General features: G+C 48.7%; 1 long non-coding RNA gene across 11 annotated transcripts in view; it reads right to left on the bottom strand.

Moving 5' to 3' along the window:
* Window positions 1–19059, bottom strand: part of LOC105716817 (uncharacterized) — a 365411-nt gene that overhangs the window by 197531 nt on the left and 148821 nt on the right. For all 11 annotated transcript variants that reach the window (XR_010345628.1, XR_010345629.1, XR_010345630.1 and 8 more), the window contains exon 3: window positions 17331–17498. This is a non-coding gene — a long non-coding RNA (uncharacterized LOC105716817). The remainder of the gene's footprint in view (window positions 1–17330; window positions 17499–19059) is intronic.

Raw genomic sequence — 19059 nt, 5'->3', positions numbered from 1 at the left:
GAGAACCGCTTGAACCTGGGAGGCTGAGGTTGCAGTGAGCCGAGATCACGCCATTGCACTACAGTGTGGGTGACATGGTAAGACTCTGCACCCCCCAACAAAAAAGAATAAAAAGTGATAATGATTGTGATGATCATAATACTAATAACAGTACCTACCATGATAGTGAGGCCTATGAAAGGCCATTGTTTATTTGTTTGTTGAGATGGAGTTTCACTCTTGTTACCCAGGCTAGAGTGCAGTGGCACCATCTCAGCTCACTGCAAACTCCGCCTCCTGGGTTCAAACAATTCTCCTGCCTCAGCCTCCTGAGTAGCTGGGACTACAGGCATGCACCACCACACCTGGCTAATTTTTTTGTATTTTTAGTAGAGACGGGGTTTCTCTATGTTGGTCAGGCTGGTCTCGAACTCCTGACCTCAGGTGATCTGCCCGCCTCAGCCTCCCAAAGTGCTGGGATTACAGGCATGAGCCACCGTGCCCGGCCAAAAAGCCATTCTTAAAATGAAATAAAAATGAATACACAAGAACAAGCTTCTGCTAAAAGGTGGGCTCTAGCTCAGGTGTGAAGCAGACCCTGTTTTCATGTTCTGCAAAGAAACATGAGACTTAATAAAACAATTAAACTGAAGAGCTGTGTCTTCCCTTCACCAGGGAACATGGAATAGAGGTGGCAGTGCCTTCTCCTGCCATAGCTCCCGATCTGTCCCTACACAACGTGAAAAGACAGAGCAGACTTTGTTCAGAGCTCCCTTCTTGCCAGCCAAGGAAAGGCCTTTGCTGGTGCTGGATGGATGAGGGGCAGGCCCCTCTCAGCCTCAGCTCTGGCGCCAGCCCTGCCGGCCTGGCTCTGCACCATCCTTCCTATGGACCAAACACTAGGGTTCAATCTGGAACAACTGAGTGCTGGAGCCAAAGCCAGCGCTCTTCCCTTTTAGCACAGGTCCCAGGTACCCTTCTCACACTCCACTGTGACATACTATAGTTGGAGATGTGCCTGTCTACCTTCCCGAGCTCTGCAAGGGCACTAACCCGGGCTATCTCTGTCAAGAGGTGGTACAGGATGATAGACAAATTCAAAGCCCTAGAGCCCAGCTACCCAGCATCAAATTTAGCCTTTGCACAAACTAATTGGGCATCTTGGACAAATTACTAAGTCTCTTGGAGCTTGCTTTTTCATCTGCAGCACAGAAATGATATTCCAGCCAGGCGTGGTGGCTCGTGCTTGTAATCCCAGCACTCTGGGAGGCTGAGGTAGGCAGATTACTTGAGGCCAGGATTTGGAGACCCGCCTGGGCAACATGGCAAAACTCCGGTCTTACTGAAAATACAAAAAAATTAGCAGGGTATGATGGAGTCCACCGGTAATCCCAGCTGCCAAGAGGCTGAGACATGAGAAGCGCTTGAACCTGGGAGGTGGAGGTTGAAGTGAGCCAAGATTGCACCACTGCACTCCAGCCTAGGAGACAAGGAGGAGCGGGGAGAGAGGAGAAGATAAAAAAAATTACGGACTCTTGAGGACAACTCTCAGGCCCACTGTGTTTTGGTAACTTAGTGTCTTGACCTGAACTACCACGAAGCTGTTTATGGATTTTATTTATCCCACTTAGTATGAAAATGAATGTATTTCCCTGCAGAAACTTTAGGCTTGGTTAGAGGCACTGCCCCAGACACACGGTGTATTAGTCTGCTAGGGCTGCCATAACAAAGTCCTACAGACTGGGTGGCTTTAACAACAGAAACTGACTTTCTCATAATCCTGGAGGCCAGAGGATCACGTTGAAGGTGCTGGCAGTCTGGTGTCTCCTGAGGCCTCTCCTTGGTGTGCAGACGGCCATCTCTCACTGTGTCCACATATGGCCTTCTCTTTGTGTGTGCGCATCCCTGGCGTCTCCGTCCAAATTTCCTCTCATTACAGGGACTCTAGCCAGGTTGGCTTAGGGCCCACCCTAATAGCCTCATTCTAACTTAATCACCTCTTTAAAGGCCCTGCCTTCAAATCCAGTCACATACTGAGGTCCTTGGTACTAGGACTACAACAAGTGAATTGGAGAGACGCCGTGCAGCCCGTAACACATGGTATGATATGTGTTATCTCTCTAAAATCTCAAAACGGTATTAACTCCCAAGCATAATTCATCCTAAATGTTTTGAATAAAGGATGGAGGACCTGGAACACAGGCCTGCAGGCAGTGCGAAGGATAAGTGTGGCAGCACACGGAAAGCACTGGCCCAGGGAACGGACCTAACAGCCTCCCTGGACCACGCAGAGCACTGGTTACAGAGCAGCAGCTTGCTCACTGTTTGCTTCATGGAGGAATCCACCAACTCAAACAGAGCCCGAATCCTTCTTCTAAACTGTTTGGCCATGGGGAAGCCACTCCCTGGGCCTCAGCTTGCTCACCTGTGCAAGGGAGGCAACTTCCACCTGGGAGAGGCATGGCGGGGCTGAAGGACACCCACGGGAAGAAGTGGGTACCTGCTGAGTCTAAGTCACAGCAGGCAAACAACCACCACGAGACACGATTTCATCAAAAAGCATCTGTGGCTGTTAAGATATAGGCACTGTCACCCTCAGAATGATTCTCAAATAACATTCGGAGGTCCACAGGAAAACTGAAGAGCCACAGAGGTCAGCTTCACCCCCAGAAGCAAGTCTTTTCTTAGATCAATGTCAAGACATGGCAAAAGTCATGGCTTTGGTTTCTTTTTGCATCTATTTATGCCTTACTGCTAGTAATTAAGAGATACTCAAGATTATCAGTATTTCAAGTTTTGTAAAAGTTTTCTCCAAAGTCCTGTGGCCAACCTGCCTAGGCCATGCTTTGCATTTATGTATTTTCTGTAGTTGGAATTCCACTGGAGAAATTATGGGCCAGGCAGCTTTTGCCCCACTTATGTGAACTGTAACAAAAAAAGAAAAGAGTGGCTCATGCCTATAATCCCAGCACTTTGGGAGGCCAAGGCGGGTGGATCACGAGGTCAAGAGATCGAGACCATCCTGGTCAACATGGTGAAACCCCATCTCTACTAAAAATACAAAAATTAGCCGGGCGTGGTGGTGCACACCCATAGTCCCAGCTACTCAGGAGGCTGAGGCAGGAGAATTGCTTGAACCCAGGAGGCAAAGGTTGCGGTGAGCCGAGATCGCGCCATTGCACTCCAGCCTGGGTAACAAGAGCCAAACTCCATCTCAAAAAAAAAAAGAAAGAAAGAAAAGAAAAGAAAACAAATGAAAGGAAAGGAAAGGAAAAGAGGAAAAGAACAGGAGAAGGGAGGGGAGGAGAAGGGGAAAGGGAGGGGAAGGGAGGAGAGGGGAGGAGAAAAAATGTGCCAGTCATCTAGGGAGTCCACATAGAAATGAGCTCACAACAGATTTCTTGGAGTTGGGAGAAGGGAGTGTCTTCTCTAATCTCAGGAAATCTGGGTTTCAGCTCTCATTCTACAAGTTAGAGCTTCAACCTCAGCTTCCTTATCTCTAAAATAGAAGCAAATTACCTGTTCGACTTATCTCATGGTGAATTTGGGAGGGGTGTGGATAGCGCTGTTGCTACCACATCAAACATTAAATGGTTTCTAGCATACACTAAATACTAAATAAATGCTACCTATTATAATCTATTCTTCTAACTATCTTTAGAGCCACCCCCCGATAAAGGTATTCCAAAGAGCTTGATTTTTGCAGATGGAGACAAGAGTGGGGTTTGAGTCAGATTCTTGGGCAATCTACAGCCTGTCATCTCTCATCTCAAGGTCTATCTGTTCATTCATTTTTTTCCTTTAATATACCAAGTAATGTTCATTCATTTTATGCAAAAAGTCCAGTGAAAGCACTCCCGCACAGGGAGGTTAAAGTAGAGTGATCTCCAAGCAGATCGGGGCCAAGATACTTCAGAACAACTGGGAAGGACAGAGACTGCCCAGCCTGACCTTCAAAGCAAAAATAAGTAACATGCAAAAATAAGTGATCATCAATCAGTTCAGGGCCAAATTCCAGGCAGGCCCTTGTTCTCCCATGGAGGAAGGACAGAGAAGCTTCTCCTACTGGAGAGAATGACCTGGAAAGGGCAGGCATGACCCAGGTGCAGTCACAGCTTGCCATTCTAAACCCTGAGACCCTGCTGAGCTCCCCAGACCGAGCCTGTGTTGTCGCATTTTGTTTCAAAGGATGACTATAAAATCAATGGAGAAAAAAGACCTAGCACAAAATAAATACCCAAAACGTGCCAGTGTATTCTAGAATAGGGTGTTTAAAGAAAAAAATAGCAGATTTTCAAGATGTAAAGACAAGTCAGGAAACAAGGGGGCTTGGAAGCAGGGAAGGGGCTTTGCAGCCCTCGGGAAAGTTTTGCTGAGTAAGCATTAAGACTGTGAATATTAAGACAGCCTCAGAGCTCAAGGGAGCTCAAAGGGTTTTAACAGACATGATCTCACTGGGATTTTTTTTTTATTAGCTTCTAAGGTTAACAGGTTTCTCCATCTCTGCTGAGACAGTGAAACTGTGGGCTCCTCTGGCCTCCCTGGGCACATGGAGGCCGGAACAGTCTTTCTGAACCTGCTTGGGTGGCAAACGCCCAGGATCTGTTTCTTGATCTACAATCTGTCATGAGCTAGGCATTGCAGAAGGAAATTAAATTTTTATAAATGAATTTCCTAGAGCAACGTTAAAAGAATTCTGTTTTTTGGCCAGGCGTGGTAGCTCCAGTCTGTAATCTCAGCACTCTGGGAGGCCAAGGTGGGTGGATCCCGAGGTCAGGAGGTCAAGACCAGCCTATCCAATATGGTGAAGCCCCATCTCTACTAAAAAAACAAAAATTAGCCAGGCATGGTGGCACATGCTTGTAGCCCCAGCTACTCCGGAGGCTGAGGCAGGGGAATCACCTGAACCCAGGAGGCAGAGGTTGCAGTGAGCCGAGGTCATGTCACTGTACTTCAGCCTGGGTGACAAAGCAAGACTCTATCTCAAAAAAAAAAAAAATTCTGTTTTTGTTTTTCTAAGGAGCAGAGCAGCGTAGAAAGAAGGGAGGCTCTGGGGTCAGCCCTGGACTTGATTCCCAGTTCAGCTGCTTTCTGGATGTGTTTCCTAGTCTGCAAAATAGGGTAAACAGTTTTCCCCCTTGAAGGGCGGTGCCAAGGACCAGTGCAATGACAAATGTGAGTCTCAGGCACAGTCTAGGCATGTGACTGGGGGGAGGCTTGCTGTTGATATTACTGTATTCCTTCGTTACACGCCTTTTAGCTTCTCCCAGGGGTATTCATTTAGCTCTAATCTCAAGACCTTTCTGTGCTCTGACGTCCCTCGGATGTCAGATCCATGCTGTGACGCTGTCTTCCTTTTGATCAGCCCAAGGCCTGCATCAACTCTACCCGCTGGCCTTGCCCTGGGCTTCCCACCCAGGGCCCTACCCCTGAGTCCTCTGCTGGGGTACGGGTATGACAGCGACACGGCTGTGGATGCTGCTGTGCTGGGAGCTTTGTCTCAGGAACACTGAGCGCCAGCAGTGCACTGGGGTAGAAGGAGCAGCGTGGGGTGGAAGTTTCCCAGAAGGGTCCTCTCCATTCCCTCTTCAGTAAGACAGGGGCTTGGATTCCCACGGGATTGCCCAATGGAGTGAGATAATGTCTGTGAAATAGTTTATAAACTGCAAAAGCGCTGAGCGGGCTAAGTGGTGTGAGCCATCCTCCCTCTGCACCTCCTCACGGGCACCTGAATCTTGAGTATGAGGGAAGGAGACGTAAAGGAGAATTCCCGGCCCAGACTCTTTCGGGGGAAAGTCCTCCCAGGTCAGTCTTTAGTTCTGGTGGCACATCTCTCTCCTAAGTGACTGCCAGCTGTCTCTTCCCAACCCCCAATCAGCATTTCTCCCCAAGAGTCCCTTAAGCAAATTTCATCTGAGTCTGGTAACCCCTGGCCCCCGGTGCTTATTTGAGACAGTGGGAAACTCCTCCGCCTTCAGGTTCAGGAGTGGTGGCAGTGTGGAGCCGTGGCTGGAGCTCCCATGCTTGAAGCAGGGGCTGGATCAGCCTCACCTGAGAAACTCTGGTCTCATTTCCCCACACGGCACGGCAGTTTGTGGTTAAGGGCTGGACATGCAGATGGTACACAGGTGCTGGGACGTCCAGAAACACCCAGGTCTCAGCCTCCCATGAATATGCAGGGAGAGTAATAACAACACGCCGCCATGGGACTATCGGATGTTAACCCCAAGGCTTGGCACACAGTAGCGCCCAAGTGAGGGGAGCCGCTTTCTGTGTTAGCATTCCCACTGCTGAGACCGCATCATCAGTAAAAGGGAGATTAGAAGAGCATGAGCCCCAGAAGTTAATTAAAAGGATTAAATGAGAAGATTCATGTAAAGTGCTTAGCAGTCTCTAACACTTAGTAAGTGCTCAATAAACGAGCGTTCTAATGGTTTGAGTTGGAGGGAGACTCCCATTCTATGGCATGCAGCTTTTCCAGGAACCCGGGCCGCCAGGGAAGGTGGGGGACAGCCTCAGCTGGAAGCAGAGGAGTCTCTGGCCTGTGACTAAGGCGCAGCGAGTCAGAATCCAGCCGCTGGGTAGGGCCGGCTTGGGCTGATGCCTGGGCTGGCCCCCATTCAGGGTGATGCATTTTTACCGTAAGGTCTGGGTAACTCCACAGCCAGCACTGGGCCTCCTGGTCCCTGGGTGGGGCCTGACACTCACCCATCAACCACGAGAGCGCTTCGTAAAAGAAGCGGGGACTCCGGAGCAGTGAGGGCCGGGGAAGAAAGGGCAGATTTACGGGTTTCAGGGTCATCTGCTAAGTGCCACCCCTGTTGGTGTAACCATGCGAGATGTTAGGATAGCACCGCAGCTCTGGGTGCCAGGCAGAGCTCCGGGACAGGAGCCAAAGTCAGTTAATACCAGGGATGGGGGAGGTGGCTGAATAGGGAGAGGAGGCTGATGGGCAGTGGCAGTGAAGGGGAGGCTGGGCTGTCTCCCAAAAAAAGGAGGAGAAAAAAGAGAGATGGGGGAAGGGGAGGAGAGAGACAGACAGACAGACAGACACACACACACACACACACACACACACACACACACACACACACACAGCTCCTGGAGTTCAAACATTCCAAACTCAATGCAGCAAATGGGAGGTTCAGGTCAGACACACAGACACAGACACACACACACACACACACACACACACACACACACAGCTCCTGGAGTTCAAACGTTCCAAACTCAATGCAGCAAATGGGAGGTTCGTTCAGTGGCGGGTCTGGCCTTCACCGTGTCCCACAGGTCAGGCACTACTGGGTAAGTCCTTCACCTACACGTCTCACTGTAACAAAAGCTGGGACATTATAGTGATCCTCTGTGTGGGCGCCAGAGACCAACTACGAAGTTCCACTTGTTGACTGGCCCCTTCCTTGCTGAGTAACATTGGGCAAGTTAATTAACAGCTCTGTGCTCCACTCTCCTCATCTGTAAAATGGGAACAATAGTATCTCCCCTCCCCCCGGGTAAAGGCTACACGTGAGGATTAAGTGTGTTCAGACGTGGAAAAGGCTTAAACAGGGCCTGTCCCACAGCGAGCCCCCGACGAACGTTGGCTGTTCCTGACGCCTCTTACCACAGCCTGGGAGGTAGAAATGTTCATGCTTCTCTTTAGAGCAGAGCCCAAGGGGGTTCAGAGAGGGTGAGTGACTTGCTCATGGTCACTGTATTGATCATCGAGGGTGGCCATAACAAATTTTCACAGGCTGGGTGGCTCAAACAACAGAGGTTTACTTCCTCACAGTTCTGAAAGCCAGAAGTCTACGATCAAGGTGTGGGCAGGGCCGGTTTCTTCTGAGGCCTCTGTGCTGGGCTTGTAGGTGGCCATCTCCTCCCTGTGTCTCCCTGTGGTCTTCTCTCCTCGTGTGCCATCTTAATCTCCTCTTCCGCGGAGGACGCCAGCCTGCCTGTATCAGCTCGCCGTGTGAGCTCAGTTAACCGGACCTCTTTAGAGACCCTGTTTCTGAATGCAGTTACATTCTGAGGAACGGGTGGGTAACATGTGAATTGTACAAATCCATTGTATTCCTTTGTGACACCCAGCCTCTGGTGGGCAGTCACAGCACACTGGCCATGTCCAGAGAGGTCCAGAAGCCTGCCTCAGGTGTCAAAGCAGCTAGGAGGCAGGGCCGGCTAAGACTCTGCCTGACTCTACCATTCTCCCAAATCTAAGCTAACCAACCAGTGACCCCTATGCCCACTTGAGAGGGGAGGAATCTGAGGCCCACCTTGTAAATACCTGCAGGCTCAGTGTGCCTGGCTTTAGACAGAGCAGGGGACACAGAAGGGAACACAGAAGAAAGAGCAGTTACAAAGGGCAGACCACAGGTCCAGGACAAGGCAACTATCCAGAGCTTATCCGTGGTTCTGTTTTTGCCCAAACTCTCTCGGCCCACCTTTGAGCAGCAGTAATTATCTCTTTGCTTTATCAACTTCCTTTACCATCCCTTGTCCAATTCTTTCCCAATAAGCCAGAGAATAAGAGTGCAGACACTAAAGGTCAGATTTTCGTGGTGCTGCACACATTTCACCCAGCTGAGTGGCTTTGAGGAAGCTACCTAAACTCTCTGAGCCTCCATTTCCTCGTGTGCAAATCGAGGAAAATACCCACCTACTTATTCGAAGGAAACAAAAGATTGAGTACCTGCCATGTGACAGGCCTGCAACAAGGGACACCTCTTAGCCTAAACAAGAGGCACATTCTGAACAAGCAACCATGGGTTTAACGGGTACCAAGTTATGAAAACAACGGGTCTGCGTTTCAATAAATATTTGTTATATACGTGAACAGGACTGTTCCCAGAGCCTGCTGCTTGGAGGAAATTGGGGAATAAAGGACTCAAAAACAAGGTAAGACTGCCAGAGCAGGGAAGGGAAGAAAGGAGGGAGGGAGTGATGACCTTGGATCACAGGCAGGCTGATGCTGGCAGAAGCTAAAACTTACTTTTCTGGGATTCTAGGAATTCCAACAAATGAGACCAACAACAGATACTCTCAAATTAGAGAAAGGCATTGTTTCCAAACTTTGGCCCTTGTATACAAGCGCTGCAGACAAGCTGTCACTTTGTACTCTGTTTCCTTATAGATAAAAATGGGGATAATAATATTGCCTGTCTGCCTAATTTGTACAAAGCTCTTACAAGAGGGTCTCGCACGTGTAGTAGGTGCTCAATAAATGTGAGCTCTTCTTTGTATTTCTATTTAATGGTCTTGCTATCATTCCTCCACGGTCTCTTTCCTTTGCTTGGGAATCAGCACTTTCTCAGACATAAACTAGTTACCAAAGCAATGGTGATGGCCACCAATTCCTCTCTCTTGTGAGTAACAAGCCTACCTGGAAACATTTGAAAGACGGAACATGCTTTCTTGACATTGGGTTCACCTTCCTACACATACTTAACCTCTTCCCCCTACCTCCACTAGACTATATGGCCCACAAGGGCAGAACTATGTCTGTTTTGCCCGCTGTTATATCCCTAGCACCCAGGAGGATCTGATATTTTAGGTACCCAATACAATCAATTGAATGACTGGTGTATAATAATTACCCAAAAGGCCTAGGTGAGTAAGCATGAGCAGAAAGGCCGATCACCCTAAGTTTCCTGCCTTAAACGTCTGGCTGGTACCCTGACAGACCAGCAGCACTTTGGCCTGCAGGGTTTTTCCTGGGTCTGCACTCCAGCGAGCCCGGCCTTGGTGCGGTGCTTCATCTGTCTCTAAACTCCTTCGTACACATTCATATGTGTTACTAACTTTCTCTTTTCCAACCCACAGGGAGGCTGGTAGCTTTAGTCCCTTATTACAGAGACACAAAATGAGGCCCAGAGAGCTCATGGGTCTCTCCCTGGGACACAGAGCTGACCAGGGACAGTGAGTATCCCAAAAGCCAGGCCTTTGGTTCCACATCCTGGGCTGAGTCAAGTGCTAACTAATGTTGGTTAATTGAAGGACAAAATGAACGGATGGGAACAACAGTGGGATATGATCGTTTTCCAAAGAACTCAGCCCTGTCTATGGCTACGTGACAGAAAAGACTGCTCAGTGGGAGGTCCGAAACGGACACTCACTGGCAACAAAAGGAACGGGGAAAGGGAATTGTTTCAGATAATCAATGGACGAGGGCAGCGTGTCCTCCTAGATTGGCAGGGCATGGGCGAGGGGCTGTGAGGGTTCACGCTGCCTTTGTAGGGCCTTCTGCATGAGGCAGGTGAGGGCAGGCTGCTCAGCCTTCTGGCAGTCAGGGTAACTACCAGAAATGTCATCTCCCCCATGAGATTAGCAAAAAGCAAAAATCTGACCCATCAAATGTGGGTGACCAGATGGGGAAAATCAGGGCTCTTGTGTACAGCGGGTGGGAGTGGAAATTGGCATGATCGTTCTGGAAGGCAATGTGATCACATCTCATAAAACGGAAAACGTTCTTTAGCCTCCAAGGCAGTGAAGTTGCCTCGGGGTATAAATCCCGGAAGAGCTCTCACATAAGTGACCAAGAAAGCTCGTGAGGATGTTCCTCTCAGCAGTGTTTGTAATATGGGGGGAGCGGGGGGAAGAAAGAAAGAAAAGAAAAAAATGCATCAAGCACAGTGTCTCTCAACAGGGGAATGGTTAACTGGCCCTTGAAAAATACTCGGCCACTGTTCATTGTTCATTCTCCTCTGATCTGACTTCCCACACACGCACTCACCCCACCCACTTCAGGTTCATTTTTATGTTTTATCAGCCCATTGCCTTGACCCCCAGGGAAAAGTAGAATTCACATATGAAGAAAGAGGGTCAGACTCCCCGGAAAGCTTTTCAGTGTTCTTTGCCCAGGAGAGGTTCCCATTACAATCGGGCCTGGACCTCAGCCATGAGCCCGGGGAGGGAAGGAACCAATTTCATTCCACTTAAACCAATTTGCCAGGCCCAGACAGCAGCTAATGAGCAGCCTGCGCCCTCGGAGTCATCGATACCACTTTCCAAATCAAGTTACCAAATTGGTCTTAAAACCACTTCAAAGGGGCCGGGCTGACCGTTAGCAGTGAGGCATCCTGCCGGCCATATGGCCACGGTTCTTCCCACTGGCATCCTCCTCCTCGGTATCAGCTACAGAGGGGATGAGCTGGCTGGCTGCTTTTGTCTCTGCTTTGGAGCCCTCCTTCCCCTGAATGCCTGATCGTCCATAATGGAACTTGGGTCACCATTTAAAAAAAAAAAAAAATGGGACAACTGTGGCAGGGGGATCCAAATAAAGAAGGGTCCGTGCAGGCAGCGCAGCCACCAGCACAACAGCCAGGCGACATCAGTCCTCTTACTGTCCCCATTTTACAGACAAAGAAGCTGAGAGTATGAAATCTGGGCAAGGTCCACCACAGCTACCAAGTGGCGGAGCCAGGAATTGAACCTGGGGCTTCCTTAAACCATAATCCGTGCTCAGCCTGTAAGCCACACAGGCTTTATAATTTAGACCTTAATGACTTACATTTCCTTCTCTACAATTAAGCATAAAAAATAATCAGATGGGCCAGGTGCAATGGCTCATGCCTGTAATACTAGCATTTTGGGAGGCTGAAGCAGGAGGATTGCTGGGGGATGAAGGCTGCAGAGAACTAGGATCGCATTACTGTACTTCAGCCTGGGCCACTCCTCTCTCTTTTTTAAAACAAAAATGGTCAAATGAACCTTGAACAAGAGCCAAAAATAATTTTCCTTAAGGAGAATCACTGGAACCCGCGAGGCAGAGGTTGCGGTGAGTGAAGATCACGCCACTGTACTCGAGCCTGGGCAACAAGAGTGAAACTCCGTCTCAAAAAATAATAATAATAATAAAATAACAATTTTCCTTAAGGTGCCTTTTGTTACTAATCATGAATATAACCCCTATTTTTTATTGAGTGCCCATGGAATGAAAAGCACTTGACTATCTTGTCTCTTTAATCACACAAAAGTCCTGAAGTAGATGGGGAGATTTTTTTTCTTGCGCGTGTAGAGTAGTATGTTCCACGTCCTACAGCCAGGAACAGAACTCTTCCACATAGGGGATGAAATTCACTTCAGACCCTCAATTCAGCATTCTTTTTCCTGAATCAAACTGTCCATCAACTTGTCTGTCTTCCAGCAGAAGGCTCTGTGGAGGAGCCCATGTCAACCCTATCAGTGGTCTCTAGATTAGTGGTTCTCAACAAAGGGAGACTTTTTTGCACACATATATGCACGCGTGCACACACACCACACCACCAGCAGTAGCAGCAGCAGCACCATGAAGGAACATGTGGCAATGTCTGGAAACACTTTGGATTGTCCCAACTGGGAGTTTGGGTTGGGACTGACAGTGCCACTGGCATCCAGTGGGTAGAGGCCAGAGATGCTGAGCTACATCCTACAATGCACAGACAGCCCCCACAACAAATTACCTGACCCAAAATATGAATGGCGCCAAGGCTGTGAAACCTGCTACAGACCCTGCCTATGCCTTTGCGATTTCTTCATGGTCTTGATATCATACAAAGAGCTTCTTTATTAATGAATACAATAAAATAATACTCATTTGCATTAAAACTGAGCACAACTAATTTTTGCAGCTAATGGACCCACCAGGGCTGGACAGAATAAAGGCCTGGGCTGAAATTCATTACATGAAATGATGCTAAGATCACATGAGAAATGCGTTCTTTCACTTCAGATTACCGAGAGGCTACTATGTGTCAGACCTCACGTTAGGATCTGGGGATGGTGTCAACAGGCAGGGACACTCTGCAGGACCTCCTTCCCTCCCTGGAGGACACACATCCTCTTACCGAGTCACCAGATGGTCCATGGGACATTTCCAGGCCCCCCACAACAGCACATCTTCTTTCAGGACCTTAGGGGAGAGGCTCAAGACAGAAAAAAAGAGAGACCTGGGAAGATGTGTCACTCAACTTGGAGGGGAGGCCGTGATGCAGGCCCCACTTCCCTGCTCAGACTTTATTTCTCAAATCCTAAGGAATAGTAACCACAGTTAAAATGACAGTTTATACAAATCTCAGCATTGGACATGACAGTTTCATTATAGGCTTTCCAAAGCCACTTCAGAACAGCCACTACCTAAAAAGCACCCAGGACAGGAGAGCCAAGGCCCAGCTTCCAGGAGGGACCGAATCTCACAGCCTTTACCATTGAAAGACAATAAAGCTGGAGGCTCCAATACTTAACACAAAATGAGGCACCCGCTGGTCAGGCAAGTCAGAAATTAAATCCAGCTCTACTGGATGAGAACCTTCAACCTTGACACCAGTTCAACCTTGACACCAGGTGGCTATCACTCATTCTGGTCACCAGTACATGGTGGACCTCAGAAAGTTCTGGACACTTCCTGGGCCTCAGTTTCAGCAGCTATAGAATGGGTCATTATAACCCCTATGGCAGCCTTGGGGGACTCTTCCAGGTCAAGTGGGAGAGCTAGTGATGTCAGTGTCAATGCATAAAGATGTAAATTAGGTGCTTCCCTGCCACTGGCTGTGTAGTTGTATGCAGGAGAAGCCTAAATGAGAGGTGGCTATAGGCCGACAAGAACAGAACCACACCGTTTCTTTCCCATCATCATAGGCAGGCGAACCTGGGTTGCGTTGCCAGCTCCACAACCTTAGACAAGCCCTGGAAATTCTCCATGATTCCTTCCGCAGCCACCCAATAGGATGACACTTCCCAACTGGCAGAACTGACAGGTGAAAGTGTCCAGCCAAGGCAAACATGCCCTTGTGAGTCTCAAGAGCCACATGCATGGAGTTACAGAGCTGGTGACACTGGATCACACTCTGAGGGCCCGACATCTGGGGGCCTGGGGACCTGGGACTCAGGGTGCCCTTGGGAAGGGAGTCATCCCCTGACAAAAATGGGCCCGCAGGGGTGCTGCCCTGCAGGCCTGGTTCAAAGAGCCACAAGGCCCCCTGAGGAAGTCAAAGGGGATGGTTTCTGGAAGGAGAGGCACAGTCCGCTTCCCAAAAGGGAGAAGTCCCACCCTATACCCATGGCCCAGAGCTGAGCTGGTGCTGGACAAGGGGCTTTGCAAGAAAGAGGGTCCCCTCAGGCCAGACAGACACTAGCACTGGAGCAGGAAACTGAACATGGCCGGGAAAGAAATGCATTGCCCTAAATCACAATAAAATTTGAAAAAGACATGATAATCATAGTTTTCACATAAACGCCATCATCCCAAAATCCAAAATAATCATAACTTCTTTTTTTTTTTTTTTTTTTTTTGAGACTGAGTCTTGCTCTGTCGCCAGGCTGGAGTGCAGTGGCAGGATCTCAGCTCACTGCAACCTCCGCCTCCCAGGTTCAAGCGATTCTCCTGACTCAGCCTCCCGAGTAGCTGAGACTACAGGCACTTACTACCACGCCCAGCTAATTTTTGTATTTTTTAGTAGAGATGGGATTTCACCATGTTGGCCAGGATGGTCTCAATCTCTTGACCTCATGATCCACCTGCCTCAGCCTCCCAAAGTGCTGGGATTACAGGCGTGAGCCACCACGCCCGGCCAATAATCATAACTTTTTAAAAAGTAATGCCCAACAAGGAAATCAGAATAATAGCAAACTGGCTAAAGAAAGCATGACATTGTTCCCACTAGAATAATGACAGCAAACATTTACTGAGGATTTTCTATAGATCAGATACTATTAAGTTGACCTTCTAAAGGTCAACAATGCCATGCTGCCAAACTCACATGGTTCCCCGTAATATTTTAAGCACTTTGCATGTATCCACTCAATCATCACAGCAACCCTTCTGAGGCACTGTGTCAGAATACTTGCCACACCCCATTCCAATCAAAAAGATGCCCATATCTGAATTTCCAGGAACCTGTGAATATGTTGCCTCCCATGGCAATGGAACTTCCTAGATGTGATTAAAGCTAAGGACCTTGAAGTAGGGATTATTCTGGATTATCAGGGCAGCCCCTGTCCAATAATCACGTGAATTCTTAAAATTAGAGAATCTTTTCCAGCTAGGATCACAGAGGTGAAAAGAAAGAGGAAGAAGAGATTTAGATCCTAAGAGGAACTGGACTCACCATTGCTGGACTTAAACATGGAGAGAGGAGGCCACGAGCCCAGAGGGGAGGCTTCCAGAAGCTCAGTGCAGCTGGACAGCCCACAAGAAAACAGGATCTCAGATTGACAACCTCAAGGAAATCAATTCTACCAACACCCAGAATGAGCAAGGAAACAGACCCTCCTCTGGAGTCTCCAGAAGGAAAGGCAGCCTGCAGGCTCCTTGACTTTAGCCTGGTGAGATCCATGTCTGATCTCTGCCCTAGAGAACTGGACATGAGCTGGGGACAGTGGCTCATACTAGTGATCCCAGCACTTCAGGAGGCCAAGGTGGGAAGGTTGCTTGAGTCCAGGAGTTTCAATCCAGCCTGGGCAAGACAGTGAGACCTCGTCTCTAAAAAAAATACAAAAAATTAGCCAGGCATGGTAACTTATGCCTGTAGTCCCAGCTACTGTGGAGGCTGAGGTGGGAGGATCACTTGAGCCCTGGAGGTCAAGGCTGCAATGGGCCATGTTCACACCATTGTACTCCAGCCTGGGTGACAGAGCAAGACTCGTCTCAAACCGATCCCCCCCAAAAAACTATACATTAATATATTATGTTGTATAAATGGTAATTTGTGTTAGTTTTTATGGCAATCACAGAAATTAATAAACGAGATAAAAAGCATTCGTAGCCATGCTTGGGGGGTGAGGGCACAGATGAGAATATGAATCATGGTGCCCAAGGTCACTCAGCCAGCAAGGGGCAGAGCTGGGTCTGACCAGCTCCTGGGACCTCCAGCTCTGCTGTTCTGCTCCGCAGTCTCGTTGAAGAACAATTCCAAATCGAGTTCTCAGATGGTAATACAAAGATTGTATTTTGGGCTGACTCTGCCAAAAGTTGGACTTAAAAAAAAAATGCAGTTTTTTTTTTTTTTGAGATGGAGTCTCGCTCTGTCACCAGGCTGGAGTGCAGTGGCGCCATCTCGGCTCACTGCAACCTTCACCTCCCAGGTTCAAGCAATTCTCCTGCCTCAGCCTCCCGAGTAGCTGGAACTACAGTCTTGCGCCACTATGCCCAGCTGATTTTTGTATTTTTTAGTAGAGGCAGGGTTTCACCCTGTTGGCCAGGATGGTCTCAGTCTCCTAACCTCGTGATCCACACTCCTCGGCCTCCCAAAGTGCTGGGATTACAGGCGTGAGCCACCGTACCCAGCACAGTTATTATTTTAAATAATTAAAAATACTAAAAGATCTTGCCCTGACCAGGTCTGGATGATAGCAATAAAAACGTGGCTAGACATATACACCATGGAATACTATGCAGTCATAAAAAAGGATGAGTTCATGTCCTTTGCAGGGACATGGATGAAGCTGGAAACCATCATTCTCAGCAAACTAACACAAGAACAGAAAACTGAACCCGCATGTTCTCACTCATAAATGGGAATTGAACGAGAACACATGGACACGGGGAGGGGAACATCATCACACCGGGGCCTGCTGGGGGAGGGGAACATCATCACACCGGGGCCTGCTGGGGGAGGGGGCTAAGGGGAAGGATAGCAGAGAGTGGGGGGATTGGGGAGGGATAGCATTAGGAGAAATACCTAATATAGATGACGGGGCATGGATGCAGCAAAACACCATGGCACGTGTATACTGATAAAACAATCCTGCACATTCTGCACATGTACCCCAGAACTTAAGGTATTAAAAAATAAAGAAAAAACAGATAAAATTAAAAAACAAAACAAAAAAACGTGGCTAGAGATGAACTAACATAGAGGTGGTGGGGGAGCGGGGAGATGAGTCTAGAGAGACCAGGCCTGGTATTCAGCAGGAACTCACTTACCTGCAGTGGTTTTGTGAAAGATGGAAGTGCTCCCATAGCAGCGAGTAAACAGATGCCTCCCCATGAGGGCAACTGTTGTCCCCCATGTCTGGGTATGTTCCCTGGGGGAACATTCCCCCATCCGCCTCCACAAAATACAAGGTTCAGGCCTGACGCAGAGTGCCTGACCCTAGCATCAGGCATCCCAATGGCTCAGACTTGAATATTTGACTATCACCCCCAAGGGATCAGAAAGTTAAGAAACAGCGGGCCCAGCTGGCAGGTGCCTTTGGACTTACCTAGAAGAAAGGTAAACCTCTACTTTCATCAGGCTGCTAAAGATAGGGAAGGTATGTGGAAAATGTATAGACCCTTAGGCCTGGTCTTAGACCTGGATTCATGGGACTGGATTTCTGATTGGATGGTGATTTCTTCATCTTCTCTGTTAGCACATGGCCTCGGGTAAGTCACTTACCGCTCCAAATCTCAGTGTCCCGGAGGTAAAATGGGAACACCAGGGGAGCCATGTTCTGTGCAGCTCAAAGGAGAGATGATTCAGCCTCCACTTAAAGTGCCATCACGATGACTGCATGTGCCAAGGATGCCCGGGCACTGTGGGAGAAGTCCCAGGGAGTGTGTTCAGCTGCAGAAGCAAAAGGGATGAGTGTCAGCGCCCTAGGAGTCAAGGCAGGCCTTACAGAGCACAGCACTGCCAGGGCCCCACACCCGGCTCCCATACTGCCTAACATGGCTTTTCTCCAGCACCTCCCCGGGCTGGGCCACACCCACTCCACTTCTGCTCCATCTGTGGTCCCAGGCCCCCATCCATGAAGCCTGTGTGCTTTACCCATTCCATATCAGGATGCAGGGCCACAGTGCTGGTTGAGAAAGTGCCACAGCCCCACCTTTGTACACGGAGCCCTTAATAAATGTTGGTAAAGGAAGGTGAGAATAGGCGAGAAGAGTCACTGGGTTGTCAAGACAGATCCCAGTTCTTTCTTCCTCCGTAACAACCAAGCCTTGGTTTAGAGAAAGCTGAAGCAAGAAGACCCCCGGTCCAACCCCCATAGTCCAATTTAACTTCCAAAATAGAGAAAGTACACCCCACAACAGGGAAGGGCCTTCTGTGATATCACCCAGAAGTCCTAAATTGCTGATCCCTTTCAGCCTCGGTTTCCTCATCTGTGAAATGGGCATGATGCCACCTGTGCACCTCACCAGGGGAAGGAATGCTCAAAGGAGACGCTCAACAAAACCCCGTGTGAGCATCTTTCTCCCACATGATGGCCGCACTATCGAACGAGACCCACGCACCTGCCGCTCGGAGACCCTGGGACGGAGGAACTAAAGGGCAATAAACTAAGATTTTGGACATTAGTAAAAACAGACCGGAATTTTCATTCATTTTCAGGGACACTTCAACCTTTCTCTTCTGTATTCCCTAGTGTTGCAGCTTTAAAAAATGGCATATCTTTATGAGAATGCCATTTTCTTTTTTTTTTTTTTTTTTTTGAGGAGGAGGAGTTTCGCTGTTGTTACCCAGGCTGGAGTGCAATGGCGTGATCTCGGCTCACCGCAACCTCTGCCTCCTGGGTTCAGGCAATTCTCCTGCCTCAGCCTCCCGAGTAGCTGGGATTACAGGCACACACCACCATGCCCAGCTAATTTTTGTATTTTTAGTAGAGACGAGGTTTCACCTTGTTGACCAGGATGGTCTCGATCTCTTGACCTCGTGATCCACCCGCCTCGGCCTCCCAAAGTGCTGAGATTATAGGTGAGAGCCACCACGCACGGTCAAGAATGTCATTTTCTTTAAACGCCTTAAGAAAAAGTCCCAAAGGGATCTTACATTTGAGTTCCTATGCAATCTGTATTGCTAGAAGCTTTCAAATGTATATATTTCTGAAACCACAGGATGTAGCCCTAGGCCTTGGGTTCCTATCAGCAGCCCCTTAAGGCTCTGGGAGCATCTCCTCTTTTAGTTTGGAGCCGCTGCCCTTGAGGAACATGCCGTGGACACAGCTGTCTGAGATGAATAAGCCTCATCTCTGGCTAAAAGGAAACACAGTGTGATCTGGGGTCTCTCTGCTTTAGGATGGGGCTTCCTTGGGGGACTGAAGCCATGCGGATGGCATCCTTTCCCTAGAAAGCGCTGAGACTGTCAATTTCACTCACTTTCGATCAGGGCTTGTTGCCTCTTCACG

Source organism: Aotus nancymaae, unplaced genomic scaffold (genome assembly GCF_030222135.1).
Source record: "Aotus nancymaae isolate 86718 unplaced genomic scaffold, 86718_ANA_hifiasm-v0.15.2.pri h1tg000036l, whole genome shotgun sequence".
NCBI lineage: Eukaryota > Metazoa > Chordata > Mammalia > Primates > Aotidae > Aotus > Aotus nancymaae.
Note: the sequence above shows the minus strand (reverse complement) of the source record. Positions and strands in the feature narration are given on the sequence as shown.